Source organism: Patagioenas fasciata, chromosome 4 (assembly GCF_037038585.1).
Source record: "Patagioenas fasciata isolate bPatFas1 chromosome 4, bPatFas1.hap1, whole genome shotgun sequence".
Classification (NCBI taxonomy): domain Eukaryota; kingdom Metazoa; phylum Chordata; class Aves; order Columbiformes; family Columbidae; genus Patagioenas; species Patagioenas fasciata.
Genome location: NC_092523.1, coordinates 32,319,750 through 32,338,614, shown reverse-complemented (window position 1 = coordinate 32,338,614; position 18,865 = coordinate 32,319,750). Strand labels below are relative to the sequence as shown.

General features: G+C 39.5%; 1 protein-coding gene across 2 annotated transcripts in view; it reads right to left on the bottom strand.

The window, feature by feature from the left end:
• The window catches only part of SLC7A2 (solute carrier family 7 member 2), a 58,928-nt gene extending 40,613 nt beyond the window's left edge, over nt 1-18,315 (bottom strand). The window contains exon 1 of one of the 2 annotated variants that reach the window (XM_065837014.2): nt 18,186-18,315. The gene's annotated coding sequence lies outside the window, so the exon portion shown is untranslated. The remainder of the gene's footprint in view (nt 1-18,185) is intronic. The other variant, XM_071807549.1, reaches the window with a different exon arrangement.
• Between the last annotated feature and the right edge of the window lie 550 nt (nt 18,316-18,865).

Here is an 18,865-nt window from a genome sequence, read left to right as displayed (position 1 = left end):
GGCTACAGCTGAACGTATTTCACTTACTCTGAAATTCCCTACAATCGTAAAGAGAAATGAAAAAAAAATCCCCAAAGTATTAGAACTAATTCATTTTCTTCAAAAGTTACCTTATGAAGTGGATTTTTCTGATGGGAATCACAAAACTCACCAAAAACTGCAGGCAGCTATGCAAAAGCCAAGAATATTTCTAATCTTCTAAAAGGATGTTTAAAGCAGGCAACAGCAAATGGATTAGTTGTCTAGAGCAGAAAAACTTATTTTACTCTTGAAGGGCATCATGGGCTCAGCACTAGACTGCAGTGTTTCAAATGAAACTGATGACAGTTGTTAAGCCAAAACATAAGAAAAGGAGAAAAAGGCAGTAGACCTACTGAGCCCAGAGATCAAACAGATCACAGATAGCTACTCCTTCAGAATAAAGACCCTTTTTTCCTTTTTTTTTTTTTTTAGGTATAACTTTGCTCTCTACTGTGACAGCTGTGTGAGTGTGTGACATTTGAAATCTTGTCCTGACCTAAGCGTAAATCATCTAAACAGGCAGAAAATGCTTCTGAGAAAGCACAGACAGCTACTTGACCATTTCATGCCTATTACCATAGAATACACACTGGGACCAGTGATGCAATGATGATGCCATCACTCCTTCAAAAGTTATAGTATTTTCATATTATGTTTCCATCTACCTGTTCCTAAAGATCTAAAATCGGGGGAGGGGGCAAGCACCTCAGAAAGCTATTTCATCTGATTAAAGTTGTGTGCTCACAGGTTCTCTTCAAAGACGACATATAAACAGAGCATGAATGTATTACTAAAACGTTAAAACTTAGAGTCTGGCTCTTCCTAAACGCAGCTTAACTCAATTGATTCATACTACTGGTTTTTGTTTGGGTTTTTTTCCCTTTCTTCCACAATGGACAAAAGACCAAATAAAATAATGTTCACATTAGCTGCTTGGAACTAAAACAAAGCACATTTGGAGAAGCTTGTGTAAAAGTGAGGAGATGGACTCTAAGTGAACATGAATGGTGTTCAGAGGATTTCTTTGTTCAAAGTTTATCAAACCGAGTGTATGGCACACAAAGAAAACACAAGCAACAAGGACATGCTGATTAAAAGGCTATTTGGAAAGCATAATCAAAACCAGATAAGAAGCCATGGATATGGAGGAGTTAATTTTTGGCATTGGTATGAATTCTGAAACAGTATAAAAGATCAAAGAGAAGCTATTGACAGTTTGGAGCATGACACCCCTCCCTCTCCTAAACGAATTTAACATCTCCCAAAAATATAACTGGGTATTATATAGACTCTTAGGCTTGGCATTAGATGTTAGCCACAAATGATTCTTCATGACATCTATGTTTAATACACTTACCAATGCCCAGAGACAGCCCATATTATTATGCGACAGAATGCCCACTCTGCTGGGAAATATTTTTAATACTCAACTGAACTGAGAATCTTCCTGTTTGAAAAAAAAAAAATAAAAAGAGAGGTGGGCTGTGGCTGATGAGCAATTTTCTTTTCATATCTGTCAGCTTTTCAGATTACGAGCAGTGTTTTGCATTATAGTTAAGAGTAAAATGACTTGGTGACCCCATTTATTTGGATAATTCTTGAGGCTGATGTGGCTCAAATTCATGGAACTAATTTGTCTGGATAACAGCTTTACAAAGGTTCAGAAAAGTCTAGACATTTTCACTGTGGGAAAAAAAGATGCACAATCACTTTGATACAAACTTTAAAAATAATATCCTGCAGTCATCCTTTCATATTGCAAATTGTACTTCTAAAGTCAACCGCAGATAAACTAAAGCACTTGAAAGTAGCTGTGTTTGTACAACACTGGAAGATATCAAGGGAGACATAAATAGCCTTTGATTCAACTATTTTGCAAGAAATGACACAGCAAAGAAAATGATCAGTTATGTGCATTGCTACAGGCTCCATACAACATAATTTTTAAGGTAAGTGAAAATTTACCTAATGATAATATGCTTAAATATAATAAGCTACTTCTCAAAGAATAAGTCAGCTATGTAATTTGCTATCCACAGTGACTGAGGATCAGGCAGAAGAGCTGTAAGATCCATGAAAAGTTTGAGCCCAGTTTCTAGCAGCCTAGCAATCTCATTAACCAGAGAAAGATGAATAAAGGAGGTGAGAGAATAGACAAACATTGTATCTGACTTCTACCTCAATCTCTCTCTCTCTCACTACAACTACAATTTTAGTTTAGAATTAGGCTTTAAAACTTAGCTCTAATGTACCTTGGCCTTACTCCATTCCAGCCTGCCAAACTACGTTCCCAAACTGGTTTAACTGGAACCATGTTCAAACACTGCTGCCAAACTGTTTTTGCTCCGGAACAGGAGGGGAAGGAAGAGTCAGCATTTATTTTAAAAAGAAAAAAGAAGAGAACATACTTTATTCTTTATCTTTGATCCAGAAATTCAAACAGTTATGTATAATCAAAAAGACTGAAATCCCTTCAAAATTAAGGGCTTTGTTATGAAAGTACTACAGATTGTAGCCACATGGCAAAATTATTTCTGTAAATACATTTTGAGTCCCAATTAGTGAAACAAAAAATTCTTCATGCTAAGATAAAAAAAATCTCTGCAGTTACTCATACTGCAGTAACATTCAGCTAAGAATCACGGCTTGTCCAAGAGCTTAATCTAAGAAAAATCAACAGTATGATAAATGTAGAGGTAAAACAACCAAATGCAATCAAAGAATGTGGTATAGTGGGCTCATCTGTCTTCCTACTGATGTGCAATAAATTTTCCTGATGTTGTCAAAACAATAAGAAGCTCCAGCATAGCCATTGCTACTAATACGTTCAAACAATAATGGAAACAGTTTGTGAAGTTCATCTTTGAAACATAGTTCAGATGATTCAGGCCAGAAATTGTGGGGTTTTTTTTTCACCTCACAATTCAAGCTTGGCTGTCTGCTTCCTAAGGAATTACATTTTCAATAGTCAACTGTTTGCCCAAGTAGAATCCAACAGGATTGTTTCCTGCCTAAATTCTTACATTCAGGTTTCTTTCTTTAGTGCTTCTTAGGTTATACAGATCCAATATTTTCCATTATGCATCAAATGCAACCCTTTCAAAAACTGTTATTACACTTCCCTCTTTTTAGCAAAGCTCCACCAAAGACCCACAGTTAGTCTGGAATAAGAAATTCCCATCTTTGAGTACTAAAGTTCATCAGAGCACATGTGCACACCAAGAACAGCCCAGTAAAAAGAGGTTTTATTTGACTTACACTTCATGGTGCCATACTTAGCTCAGTTTTCACAGACTACTGCCAAGGTAGAGATAGGTAATGAAATGGTGTTAGAATATTTCTCTTTCTGACTGTTACAACCAACACAGAGTGAGTACATCAGTCTCAGAGCTTAGAGAGCAACAGTACGACACGTTTGGTTCAGGACTAGCTGCAGAACTGTCACCAGGACAAGTTTTGAAATGCAATGTGAAAGAACGAGGGTCATGTACAAGTGAAACTCCATTGATACCACAGTAAGCGTAACAATCTGCCTCCAGCAGGTACAGGCAGAGCCGAGTCACCCTCGGCATGTTTACACTGGCATTTTGTTCAGATCAGATGCATATTTTCGAAAGTATTCTCCCAGTCATCCTGACCATTCACTGTGCTTTGGTTCACTCCATAGAGCAATCCTGAACCATTCTTTTTGATGAAAAGAATTTGGAATACGTGATTCAGAACAGCACCTAATGCACTCTTAACATCTAGTTCAATCCATGGGACAAGACAAAAGCAAAGCTGAAGTCCTCCCACTTCTCCCACACAAACCAAAACATAAGTGGCTCAGTTTGTGAATCCATAGCACCAAAAGATCTCCTGCAGACCTGCAGCAGTTGCTGAAGTAGACACTGCTGCACTCTGATGTGGCAGTCACTACCGGTTGGGAATGCCAAATGAACCTCTCACTCCCAGTTACTTATCTGAAATTTTAAAAGTATAATGAGGCTTCTACAGAAGTAATATAGACACAGTGCTGCTTTACTTCAAAGAAAACACTTCACAAGTTCTATTTCAGCATGCCTTTATTTCAGTGTGAATACCCTTATTTCAGCATGAAGTGCAGGAAAAAGCAGCTGAGAAAGACAAGGGCAGCAACCTACAGAGGTTGCATTTGTGTAGGAGGACTTTTCTTATTTGTTGCAGTCTTCACTTTCCACAACTGTTTTCTCAGTTTCTGGAGGAGACCATTTTGAAAGTTCATCCCCACCACATTCTGATATGGTCTTAATACATGACTTTGGAATTCAGGTAGGAGGTACTGCTGAATTCTAGGGCTCATTTATCTAAATCAGTACTAAGTAGGCTTTTCTCACTTCCCTTTTAACATACATTTCATACTGATAGCTGTCCACCTGGTTCAAAGGGCTTAGTATATGCCTTTTAGTACATAGTGTATGTCTCAGTATAGCAAACAGGCTGTGGCAAGCATCTAGGCAGTATCTTCTTCCTACCATCAAAAAGCAAATTGGTGTACTATACAAGTCACACATAAAAGTCACACACTCATCCTTGTACAAAACCAGTTCTTTGGTTGTTCTTTGGATTGGTGGGTCTTTGGATGCTGAATTGCTTCCCAACTTAAGATTCAGTACAGAAAACAAACAAACAAAACAAAACAAACAAAAAAACCCCACAAAACCCACCACACCCATTCTGTATCAGCCAGGATCTCTTTTATTTGTAAAGTTCTCCAACATCATGTTGCTAAGTTCCCACAGTCTATAACACAACGCAATGCTGCCATACTGTCTTAACTAATGAACAAGATGTCAGAAGTAGCTGAAGGTTCAGACATGCTTTCTTGATCCAAGTCTTCAATGATACACACAAGGAATGAAAAGAAGCTCTCTAGATGGTCAAATCAATACCAAAGGCCAGAAAAACAACCCACACAGGACTGAAGCAGCATTTTTGTGATTTCCGTTCTTCACTGCTTAGGGTGGCGAGCTGCTCCTCGCTATGCAGCCTGGTGCGAGATCATATTCTGAAACATCAGTTTGAACGTATTCTATATACTGCTTCCCATTTTGCAACCCGGAGTGGCATTTTAACACCAGAGTTTTGCTCTTTCTGGTCTGAAGCATATCCCACTTCTCCATTTTTCAACGGTTGATACAGTATCAAGCTTTGCCACTTCAGGCAAGGAAACGTTTTGTGCAATAGCTCCTACTTCAGAGTCCATGCTCAAAACGTTATCTTTCTGTTCTGCCAGGTGATTTACCCAATTTACCAGCAATACTGAACTAAGCCAAATAAACTTCAGCAGAACTGTGTCAGTCGCACAAAATGCTAACGTCAAGGACCGCAGCATTTCTGATGGGGCAATCCAACCTTTCCCCTCCTGGGCCTCTGGAGTAGAAATCTGTGGCAAAATATTCAGCCTTATGCAAGTTCCCTGGCTCACCCAGTTCCACATCCAGGCAGATGATTTCTATAGCCTATCCAATTCAGAGATTTATTTCCCAAGTTTTGTGGAGGTTTTGTTGTTGTTGTTTCTGAAACCCTGCTTACTAGATTTGCTAAGAGAAATGCAAAAGTTCTTCACTTTTGAGCCAGCAGGCATGCCAGTTGTTTATGAGAATGCCACTTCACTAAAGTAGCACTGTGAATGAAATTGCTATATACCACAGTTTCTGGTCTTCCTGCAGACTTTGGGTGAATTTTTGAAGGGGTTTGTTCACCATCAAAGAAGATTCTATGTACAGCACTTGCAAGCTTGTCTTCCTGAAAAACAGATGCTCCACCAACTACCGATTTTCCTCTTTGACTCAAAAGATCTGTTTTCAAGGATTTGCAATGTCTTACAGTGAGGTGAAGAAATACAGTGTCATATATCTCACATGCCCTGCTGTGTGTTTCCAGAGTCCTGTTTCCCTGAACACAGCGGAAGTCAAAGTACAAGGAGGGAGCTTCTTTGCTTACAGTTCCAGGCTTATATCCAGCCACCAGCTCCAACCCCAACCTGTCTCTCCAGGTAATACTATGAGCACCGTTCCCATCATTCTGTGTTTCTGCTGCCTTTCTGCCATCTGCAAACACATGCAATTAAATCAACTCACTGTTTGACCATGTGCTATCAGCAATGTTTGTTTTCAGATCCTTAGAAACTGTATGGAACACTGAAACTCACATTTTCATTAGCTAGGTTTCAACCATGCTAAAATACTGGGTTTCATTGTTCCCTGATTTAGATTAAAGGAAGCTACTTATCCCACTCACCATCTTCTACAGGAGGAGTGATTCGTATCAATCATCAATCAGTTCCTGGGACAAATACACTGTAATATTACATGTTTTTATAAACAGGCACAAGAGGATCACTTTGAAGAATTTTGATAGCTTGTAATAGTCTACTACTACATGCAAATGAAAGTTGAGTGAGTGTTGTGGGGGAGGGAAGAAGAGGGATGTTTTGCAACTTCAGTAATTCCCCTGGTTCCTATGGAAATGTTCTCTACTTACAATGCCAAACCGAGATCAGAATCAGGTCAAATATGCAGTAATGGAACTAGAGTTATAGGAAAGATGTAACAGATGTGAAGCAGGAACTACCCAAAATACTTAATCAAAAAACAGTTTCACGTGTAAGGCATTTACTAAGCAAGGCTATAAGACAGCAGCAGCAAAAATGCAATTGGTGAGTGACATCTTGTTCAAAAATATATTACTTTTTTTCAGCTCCTGTTAGAAGGAATAAAACTATGGAATTGAACTCTATGGGAGTTCCTATGTTGCAGGAGAAATAGGATTTTAAATGCCCAAACTTACTTCAAAAGTTTGGATAAAGCATTCCCATGATCAAAGGTTTTGCAACTAATCCTTTCTTCAGTTAAAAAAAAAAAAAAGGAAAAAAAAAAGAAATAATCAGACAGGATAAAAGAAATTACTGTATGTTTTACAGCTCTGTGTAGTATATTCTATAGTTTCTCCCACTGGTGATACAATTTAAGCAGCTTATTCTATTCTCTCCTCCATGTCCATCCCCTAGTTGTGGCTGCACAGCGAACTGATCCTTAATCCAACCTTATTGTGTATTGATAAGGATCATGGCTGAAAATGTTGTGGCGAAACTAGTTCATCCAACCACAGGAGATGACACATTCAGTACAGGGCGAACTGCGATTTACATATCAACGACAAGCTAACGAGCCACAGCTCAGGCCGGCTGACTGACACTGGAGGTAGAGGATGTGCCGGAGGACACATTGCCCCATTTTCTGAGATGCCCAGCTTGGCACACAAAGGGGAAAGGCCGAGACCCTTCAACATGGCCCGGGACTTGTCGAGACATGTCGATCTTTTGCAATCACCCCTTCCCCCCAGACTCTCCTTTACTCGGAGAGCTATAAAAAAGCTCACCTAAAACAGCACTGGTAGGGAATCCAGCACCCTGAGGACTCTCAGCCCACCAGCCTCGCCACGGAAACTAGACCAGACGCTGGAGGACGCTGCGCTCCTGAACTACAAAACCCAGCATCCTCACCACGGGACACCGGAAGCCATACATCATGGTACAAGTCCTGTCATCCACGTTGTGGAGCTGTAAGAGTGTCTGGATCCCTCAGCCTTTTCTTTCTTCCTTTCTGTTCTTTCCTTCTCTTTTGTTTTTTTTCTATACCCCCATTTCTTTCTCTCTCCTTCCGTGAGTGGTGAGATATTACTCTCTTTCTCTTGTCTTATACCTTAGATGTCCTTCTATCTCTACCACTCTCTTTCTCGCATTTCCTTTTGAACATATAAGAGTAACATTATCTTAAGCTCTGCTGTTCGATTCTTGTTAATTCTTGTATTATAGCTACTAATGGTTGCCAATACATCGCTCATAGTAGGACTTTTGCTGTTAATGTATTGATAAGTTCTGTGATATCATAAAATACTTTTGCCAAGCCACTATTCGCTGTAACTAGTATTCCAACACGTACTTGTAGTAAAACTCATAACTGAATTGGACCTCTGGAGTGATTGTCTGTCATTCGCTTTGCATAAATGCACAGAATTAACCCAGACTTGACTCACACCTGGTCTCATTTGTTGGGACAGGACAAATGTATCTCAAGGAAAAAAATGAATTTGTTTCCTAATCCAGTTCATTGCACAGTACCACAAACAGCTGTGCAGGGATAGCAGGATGGTTACTGGAGCAGGAACAAGAGAGAACAGCGCAGAGCAAAACCCAAGAGCTGCTTCTGCTGACACTGCTTCAGTAAGAAATGCACAAGCTCTGACATCCAGAGGCGGAAAGCCACTTGTTTCACAGGGAGTAGGGGATACATTTTAATCAGTAACAATGAAATAGTGTAAACATTCGCTTTACATAGTCCAAAAGTTGACTTAATTTATTGTGTACAGACAAAAATGCAACATCAACAATATTTTAAAGCAAATTCTGCTCTTTTTGCATCTGGTTCACTGAACTAAGTGCAACCCATCTGTTACCACACAGAACAGAAAAACAGTAAAAAAAACCCCATCTTATTTAATACAGATCCAAAATTATTTACTTAGACAACTAATGAAGTGGAGAATATAGGCAGTTAAACACCATAGAAGGCTTTACAGGGTACTACAAAATTACAGAACAGTTTATAAAAGTTTATATCCGGGATAATTAGAAATACAAAATGAGGTTATTAAGTTTGCTGTTGCAACTAGTTGCCTCAGAATAAGGCACATGCATGTAATAAATTAAAATGGTCTAATAAAATATTTCTAATAGTTGGACATTGCATGGGAGGCTGCAAACAATTCTGGACTGGTTACCCTGAAGCAGTGTCCCACCAGGGAATAAATGTTGAAACAATTAGAACAGACTTCCTTCATTAGGGAAAGTATGTTAGAGAGCTGATTTTTCCCTCTCAGCTTATTCTTACTTGAACATGCAAAAAACAGACAGTGAATAGCTCACTGCTGTAAGATAGTCATTCTACCAGAACACCTCATAGCAAATAACTTGCTACCACATGGTATTTTTCATATCAGGCTCTACAGCTGTGATGATGGTTGGATTTTCACAGGACAAATAAGGAGAAGGTTTTTCTAAATGACGTGAGTATCTATTTTTCAACTCCTGAAAATTTCCTATTGTCTTAAAAATCTAAAGGAGTCTCAGTAAGAGTTGGTCAATATAATTCCCACAAAAAAAATACAATTTCAGAAGCTGGACATTCAGAAGAAAGCAGGGAAAACTAAACAGAGGTGGAGAAATGAACAAAAAACAAGACTGGTAGGAAAGTCATGTATAAAAATCATATTGTGATTGGCAGAGCTACTAAACTCTAAAATAGAAATGTATTATTTTTGAGAGTATGTGTGTGTTTGGGGAGGGCAGTGGAAGATCACAGGATAGTCTTCATGATGATCTTGGCCTAAAGCTTCCATGTTTAAAAGATGTGTAGATGAGGTTCTTAGGGACGTGGTTTAGAGACGGACTTGACAGTGTTAGGTTAACAGCTGGACTCGATGTTAAAGGTCTTATCCAACCAAAACGATTCTATGAACTCAAGCCCTGATATGGCTGTCAAGTACTTCAGTAAAATAATAATAATAATTATTATTATTTGTATTGTTGTTGCCAAACAGGCAAGCAATATCTAACTCTAATGCTGTTCTGTTTTTAGTTTAAAAAGATAAAGAAATACACTTGACAAAGAAAGAAGCAGAGAACACATTAATTGTGAAGGCACAACACTTTCCATATGTGAAAATATATTTATGAAAAACTCATTCCTGCAAAAGTATGCATTTAAATAATTTTGGTGTCCACTGTGGGATTGTTCTAAACTATTTATTTTATTGTCAAGCAAATTTCTGCTAAAAAGTCAGCAAGAGTAAAACCAAATACCACAAAGTATGCTCTTCTTCCTAATGTTCTGAGAATATGTAAACAAGCCAGCACTGAATGTTTTACTTACATCGTATGCTTAGTTTTCATGCAAGCCAGAGAACAATGCAGACCTGATATGGCTCATAACTCAAGTTCTATGCAGCACAAGAATTTATGCAAAATGTGACTGAAAACCTTAAGTTCTCAGATGATGTGGGTTCTACCACATACCTTAAACTAGTTACTGATAGTCACTCATCCTGTTCCAGCTCTCACAAGCAAACAGCATGTGAATCACCATTGTTTCCCTATGCAACACCTCATCTTGAGCCACCATTGACTACCAAAAACAACCTACCACAAAGAGCTTCATAATATTGGTTTTTTTGCAACATAAGTGGCAACAAAATAAGATTGATGTGCTGAAATCCCACTCAGTTGTTTAGACCACAAGAAGAGTCTGACTATATCTGCTAGATTTGGTTTCAAGCATTTGGATACTGGAACACAATAAGGATGTTGACTTTATTTTCTGTCAGGTATCTTTCACATAAGTGGGCAAATGACATTAATCCACCTGGCTCTGGACCAGAGAGCAGAAAAATACAGATACTGGGAGAAGGCAGCTACGGACCTTAGGAAAAAAATCTATTTCTGAAGATGTTTTTAGCTCCAGCATGGTCAGTCTATTGGACTGTAGGCATTGTTTGTTTACACCAGCACAAATCTCTACAGGCCACTGAGTTATTCCACACGAACTGACACATACATGAAGTATAAAAGCCACTAATGCACAGAAAAATAAGTTGGGAAATGGAAAAGACAGCACTGTGAGAAAACAAGGAACAGCAACATGCCTTTGAGTTGTCCTTAGGAGTCAATGTACTTTATCAAGTAACTAAAAAGAGATTTTTTAATATTTCTTCATAGCAACTATGTGGACCAATTCAGAATGTAACAGAAAGGATAAGATATGCTTCAAGTGATGGAAAGGACAGTCACCTTAAACTTTAAAACACTGAAAACTCAAAGCAGGTTTATTAGATACAATAGTGAACTCTCCTCATAGATGGTGTTTTAAGAAGTATTATTTTCAACTTCTCTAGACTTTTCCATCTGGCAGTGAATATTATAATTGCAAATTTTACAGTATTTCTAACCAAGCACTGTGTACTTCTTTGTAATTCATACCACTGAATTTTATACTGGATCTTTTTGTTGATCTATTTCTACATAACTGTCATTTTTCTCTTATTTGTCAGCACAGCAATTTACCTAGTGTATACTCATGCCTTATTGAACATTAATTTTTTGAAATATTAATTCATAGATGTAAGAGGCACTTTCTACAAATGAGCCTGAAGGAAGTCCCCAGCTTAGGAATTCTCTCTTCACACAGGAGACCTTGTTCCACCTGCAGAATGGCCACTCCTGAAGTCAACATATAGAAAGAGAGTGAACCCAGTTTGGTAAGTAGTGCATAGATGTAACACATCCAGATTTTCTAAAAACATATTGTTGAGGGAAAACAACAACAGTAGAACATATAATTACCATATATCTATTATTGCAAAAACATGTAAGAATTTTTGCTGGCCTACAATTTCCACAGAACAAACCTGATTTTGCGCAATACATACTTCTTCAGTACGACCCTTGAAAGTTCTCCCTTTTCTTACAGCAGAACAGAGCAATTAAATTTTGCTACTGACTGCATTTGAATACTGTTGACCTTTAAACCTTTAAACAAGTCAAACTGTCATTACAAGGCTCGAAAATGCTGCCTGGTCATTTAAACTGTTGCCTCTAAAAGGCACTCTGAAGCAGTGTACCTTTGAAAAGAATCACACATTTGTGCTGATTCTATATATCCACAAGCCTTTTCATCTTAATTCACAGTGCTGAAAGTATTTCATGGCAAGTCACATCCCATTGTTTTCTCTCAACTGCATGATAGTCCAAAAACATTCAAGGGCAGAATAAAATCCATATTACACCAAATCACTCATAAACAGTGAATTCAGAAGAATTAATTTAAGTCCTCATGGGAGTAATCAGATATCTTCATGATATCCAAATGTTACTATTTCCTTAACTAATATGGAGATGTTTCTCAATTTAAAGAAACTCAGAAGAGGACAATAAATAATCCTTTCCAAATTCCATTTCAATTATTATTTAGTCCATAACCACAATGCACGTGGTACTGCACAAACAAAATAAAATAAACACAATTGCTTTCCCATTTTGTCAAATAGCATGCAATCAAACTCCAAACAACCTAACCTCAAACAAAATGAGCTAGGACCAGGGATTAGCTACAGGAATTCACACTGCTATAGAACAGGTTATCCACATTGCTCACTGTTTTCACAGTAAAGAAAATGAAGATTAAATTGCATTAAATTGAACTCTCACCCCACAAAGAGAGTCACATAAAGAAGAATGTTATTTAAAGCAAAAATAAATTTATTCCATATTTACTTAAACAAAATCACTTTATTCTGGAAAGCAAAAAGCACAGATGAAGTGACATTGTACATTAAACACAGAAGATAGTAGTAAAGTCTGGCAAAATCACTTGGTACAGTTTGTCTCTTCCTTCACTCCAGTCTCAACTGACAAGTGATTCCTAGTTAAATTCCCTGTAGATTTTGTCAGCTGACACCTTTCTACATTTTACACCTTTCTACAGCACACAAACTGCTGCTCACCAAAATTCTAGTAACTGGTACAATTGGATGAATCTAACCAAGTACCATCCCTTTTTGGTAGTACATCTGACGAAATAATTTTCAGAAATGAGGTAATTTAGTGAGAAAAGTCATGCAAGACTTCTAAAAACTGATGCTACTGTCACAAAGATGCAAAACCACCTTGCCATTAGTGACACAGAGGACTACGGTGTAACACTGAATCACCAACACTGATTCTGCTCGTTCTGATTTCTTATCAGAAACAGCAGCTGTGGTGTGCACTCCTCTGCACTTCTGATGAGTTGTCACAGGGAACTGAGTGCATCAAACGCCACCTTTCTCTAGAACCTGCACAGAGGTCTTTACCGGTCTCCTACATTAACTACTGCATGTAGTAGGAAAAGGTAACTTAAAAAGTGAGATGGAAGAAGAACCAGAGTCTGTCAACGAGCATGACAATAATGTGGTAGTTCACATATGATTGTTTCCTCCTTTTTTTTTCCTGTGTGGCTGATTTACTTCTACTTGTCGGATGTGTGCAGCCAGTCAGGCAATAATAATGAGAGATTCTACTCTTTCAAAATAAGTTTTGGAGAGGCCATTGAGTGGCCTGGATTCTTATATAAACTAGTTTTAGATAGTATCATGCTGTTCATAGAAGCCATAACCCAAACTAGAGTAGCTAGCTGCTATCAGAGCTGTGATGTCCTCTCCATTGCTATTCCATACAGTTCATACAAGTCCATTGTCTGGGCTACATTTTGAGAGGCTAGATCTTCTGTCAGGATTCTATTAACTTTATGATATGTAAATTAAGGTATACTTTGTGAGGCCTCTGTCATTAAATTTAATTATAATTAATATTCTAGTTCAACGCTTAGTTCTTCATAACATATGTTGGGGATGTGTGTGTATACCACACATCTACAGGAGTCTCTGCAGTCCAAGACAGAATCTTATTGGCCACAGTAAAGAAAGCATAGATATGACAATTGTCTATGTATACTACTTCAGTAGCACCTCTCCCCCAGTTACGTTCAATAAATGCAGACTCAACACCAGCCATGAGCCTATCAACCTTTTACACTGTCACAACCTCCCCGCTCTCATTTCTACCTGGGTTCACGGTCAAGTGAGACTGATGAATCTACAGGATATCTGCGTACAAAGTTCCTGTAGACCATATCTTGACATTAAGAGATCTGCAATAATCATCTCGCAAGTAGAATGCGTTATTCAAGAGAACGGTACATTTCTTCTCCAGTGTGTAGCACACTATGTCCTGAGCTAACTGTTCAGCATATGGTCAAGCACATGCGGTACATTTCCCATCAGTATCCTACATACATTCAAAAATCTCTAATTCCATACATATGCAATCCTATGTAGGAAGTTGTGAAGACAATGACAACATTAAGGGTGTTTCTAAATGACCCTCGCCTTTGAGTAAGTCCTCTCAAATTACAATTTTGAGATCAAGCAAGATAATACTGTGGCTGTTGGACGACTATCAGCAATGACTAAACTTAGGAATCCCAGAAGCCACTTTTACTAGTAACCTTTGTAAATCTCACTGGAGTTGTAGTGCCAGATGACTTACACAAATGCTTTTCCCAGCAGATAGCAGGACACATTTGTCATTTTCTGTAAGCTCAACTGTTTGCTTCTAACAGCCCTGTCACTCGACTTACCAATACTAAATTGTTTAGCTACTAAACTAGTGGAATGAAGGTGATTCTTACCTCAGCTGAACAACACACAGAAAGTTGAAGAATCAGTAGGACTGAGGATCAGAATTGTATTGTCACGCTAAGGGAGCCCCACGTGATAGAAGGCAAGGTGATAAATGGCAAAGGTGTCATGAAGGTGGGCACTTTCAGATATATGAAAACTTTTAGACATGGAAACATGACTCCAAGCATTTTTATATACTTTTTAATAATTTAAGCAGCACATAAAATTATTTTAATATCTTAGTATGTAAAAAGCTAATGTGAATACATGAAGTCCTTCTTTAAAGTCACAAATATTTGCACAAATGGCATTACAAACCATTTTGTATATCTTTGGCTATGTGGCATTAATAGGTCACTAACTGCCTGGGAAGTACCTGAGGGAAGAAGGGAAAAGAATGGCAGAAAATTGCTCATTCTAGTATCAAAAATGAACAATGAGTCACAGACAGGACTGGTAGCCTACAATGCATGATACATTTTATGTTAATGTCCTACCTAATATTGCCTATGTAAAAGAAAGTTTCCCTAAATGGTTCTACCCTCTGCCCTCAAACACATCATTCTATGAGCTGGGAAGAATTCTGGTTAAAAACAGGACAGCATGGAAACCAGGAAAGCATGGCATATTTTGTTGTATGGGGTTTTTTGTGTGTCATATGATACCTGTATCGTGATGGACAGATGCCAAAATACCTATACAACAAACACAGGTGAAGATGATCAAGAACTATGAGAAAAGCTGAAAGAACTTTATGATCTTATAAGCTCTATGACAACTTACAGAATGAGATTTAGCTTACGCTCTTTTTTGATAATTTGCAGTCTTTCCCCTTTGTTTGCCTCTGTCTTAAATATAAAGTCCACTGTAAAATGAACAAAAATGTGCCAAGGCACAAAAGGAAGAACTAAATCTTCACAGCACCTTTTAATATATCTCATTTTACAATGCGTGCATGTCACAACTTTTCTCAACTACTCTGCAAATGCATGCAAGCTGACAGGTAGAGACAACATGCATTTTCAAGCCAGCTAAAGACCACATTGACTTAAGCTGCTGTGTGTTTTTTTCTCACAGTTGCAAAGTTAATCTTGGTCCCATTTCTGGTCCTTACACTGGTAAAATTAAGTTTGATGGTTTTCACTTAAGATGCAGGTGTTTTGTGCAGTTATCTCCAACTAGAGGAATTCTAAGCTGCTAGATCCTTGTACCCAACATACTTACCCAGAATTTCTTCTGGTTTTAGTCATTGTAACAGTCAACTGTAATCACTGATTTGCAAACAGAAGCTCCCTCTGTAAAAATACATTGTTTCCAAAACACTTAGAAAGTGAAAAAGTCTTAAAAAGTTTTAAATTATTACTCTACTTCTATCTTACCTGTCTTTTTGTACTCACTGCTGCTCATTATGAGAATATATTCACATAGCAAATATCCCCATAAAGCTCCTAATAAATGGCATCAATAACTTAACACATTGACTCCAAATTAGTTGTCATATTTATGTACCTTGTTAACCTAGAATCTTAAGCTTTAAAAAGGATTTATACATAGACAGGTTAAAAAAAATTCTAAATACGTGAATCTATTAAGGAAGTTGAAACTGATTTTGATTTAATCTCTAAGTGTGGACAAAGCTAGAAACAGCTGCATATTCATGTATCTCATCAAGTACATTTTTACTTAGGTCAAGAATCTTGGTCAGACCATTTATGCACGCACACACTAACCAACATACTGAGCTTCAGGATCAAAACTTCATTGCATTAAAACTTCATAAAGTGCCAGTCTTCATCCAAGTCTGAAGAATCAAAAGTTGTATTTTAGTATCATCAGTTACACAGAAGATTACTCCATGCATGGATAATCTTAATTACAACATGTTGCAAAAGACTAAAAATGTATGTCACACATGCAAAATTCACTGCACCTTTCAAAATATATCATTATGGCTGCTTATGTCTGTGTAGAGTTGTCTTGTTCCTGTTCCAATTTGTACCAGAGCCCAGCAGGGTTCAGAAGTATTGTGTGTACAGGGGTAGTGTCAAATGGAATCAACTGCAGCAATGGACACCTGCTTACAGGAGCTGGGCAGGCACCATGTCTTTTTCTGTCTGTATAGTACATTATAGATGCCAATGAAAACAAGTTTAGTTTTTGTATAGGGCTTATGCCTATTTTTACTGTCAATGTTTTAATACCAGTAGGTAACACAAACCAGAACTCAAAACATTTTCCACACTGTGTAATACAAATTCTAATCCAAGATCCACTGTGTACTGAATCTGCACAGTGTCTACATGAACTTTTCATAGAATTTGTTTTATTTTGTCTTTCTAGCATAAGCAAACTACCATCAGCTTGTTTCAATATATACAAGTTCTATATGCCATGATCCTTTGTCTTACACTCCCCATCTCTGAAACATCTGAATGCCTCTCAGTATATTTGTTTTGATTTTAATTTGAAAGAATACAAAGATAAATGTGCTTGAAAGCTTTTAAAATAAATAAATGTTAGGTACTGATGTACTTGAAGCAGAGGGTGGGCTGGAAGGACTTCCTTTCACAGCTTGGGACAAACTTCAGGAAACTTCTGTCCCTTTCACAGGTGAGTTACTTTTGCTGGAATGATGAGTTCAGCATCAGCATAACAATCACAGAAACTCCACTCACTGTCAGAACCAAGTGGTGTGATTTCCCCTCCTCCCCAGGTCTAATTTAGTTCCCTTGATTTACTGGAGTTCACCCAGACACAAGACTTGCATCAGATTCACAACACTCTATCATCCAAACAGTACCATAAATCTCAAGTGATAACTAACATTTTAAAAGGAAAGATTTTGCTCTGCTGCTTCAGATACATTAAATTTTAAATATTATTTTATTGGACTAGATTTCTCCAGCTGCCACTAGCATTACATGTTGGATGACATATACTTCAAACATTTCTATATTTAAACATGCAAAGTTGGCACGAGGGAAGAATCTTATGTTTCCTACATTTGCTTTACAACAGTTAGGGACGTGCACCCACTTTGTGCTCTCCACTGAAGCACGGTTTCTCCAACTTCTTGAAATGCGCCGCAGAACTGAGGTTGTGCTGTGATTATTTGCTCTGACTCTAAAAACCTGCACGGATAGCACCTTCAGGTAAAGTTAGCGCATGAATGAGCTTGTCGGTAACCCAGGGGTGTAGTTTCACCCATCCATGCCTCCAAACCTTCACAATAGTAGTATCAGATCCTACCCCAGGACCAGCAAACACGACCCCGCGCCCCACGCCCAGCAGCCTTCAGGAGCACTTCTCCCCTTGTGCTCAGCACACACTCTTGCCTCTGCCCGCGGCCCCAGACCCCCGCACCCCCTCCCCGGCTGCAGCAGCCGAGCGCTGGCGGGGACGACGACCCTGGGGGGGCAGCGGGGAAAAGTCAGCGCCGCGTCCCTCGGGCGGGCTTTAAAAGGCAGCAGCAAAACCCTTGGCCGCCCTCCCCGCGCAAGTCGCCTGGCACTAAGAATAACTCCTCGGAGCGTCGGAAAGGAAAGGAAAGGGAAAGGAAAGGGAAAGGAAAGGGAAAGGAAAGGAAAGGAAAGGAAAGGAAAGGAAAGGAAAGGAAAGGAAAGGAAAGGAAAGGAAAGGAAAGGAAAGGAAAGGAAAGGAAAGGAAAGGAAAGGAAAGGAAAGGAAAGGAAAGGAAAGGAAAGGAAAGGAAAGGAAAGGAAAGGAAAGGAAAGGAAAGGAAAGGAAAGGAAAGGAAAGGAAAGGAAAGGAAAGGAAAGGAAAGGAAAGGAAAGGAAAGGAAAGGAAAGGAAAGGAAAGGAAAGGAAAGGAAAGGAAAGGAAAGGAAAGGAAACAGAAGGTGCCACTTACGGGGCCGGGGCACGGCTCCCTGCGGCAGCGGCGGGTCGGGCTGCGCGGAGGTGCGGTGGTAGCTGCGGGTCTCTCAGCGGCGAAAGCCGGGGCGCTCCTCCCCTCAGAAAGCCCCCATGCACGTGCAGGGCCGGCTAACCCTATCCCGCCCCGCCGACCCCCTTCCCGCCCTCCCCTCTTCTCCTCCCCCCAGGAGCTAGGCCACCCCTCCCCACCGGGCAGCGCGGTGGCGCAGCGGGGAGATGCGAGTCTTCCCTGGAGAGCCGGGCTGTGTCCGGCAGGGCGGGGAGCCCGGGCAGCCCCGACCCCGCGGCTGGAGCTGGTGCCGCCTCAGAGCCGGTACAGACACCGCCCCGTCCCTGGCCGTTACAGGACTCCCGTGTCTGTTACAGGGACTTTACAGCGGCGGTTGCTTGCACCTCCTAACGGTCAAGGAGTGACCGTTTAACTCCCACCTATCACCCTCTGCCATTTCTCATTCCCAACAATCACTGGGGTTTTCTAATCCGATTCTGCCCCGAGTGCTCTGAAGTTCGACATGTGAACAGCACCTGCGGGAGGTTCACGATCCGCTCTCAGAAACACTTCCACACGGTTTTGGATGGGGGGCGAGTGAGTGGATGCCTCCCCTGTCCTCGCGTTAGGAGGCAGGAGGAACGGCGGCTCCGGATGCCTTCGAA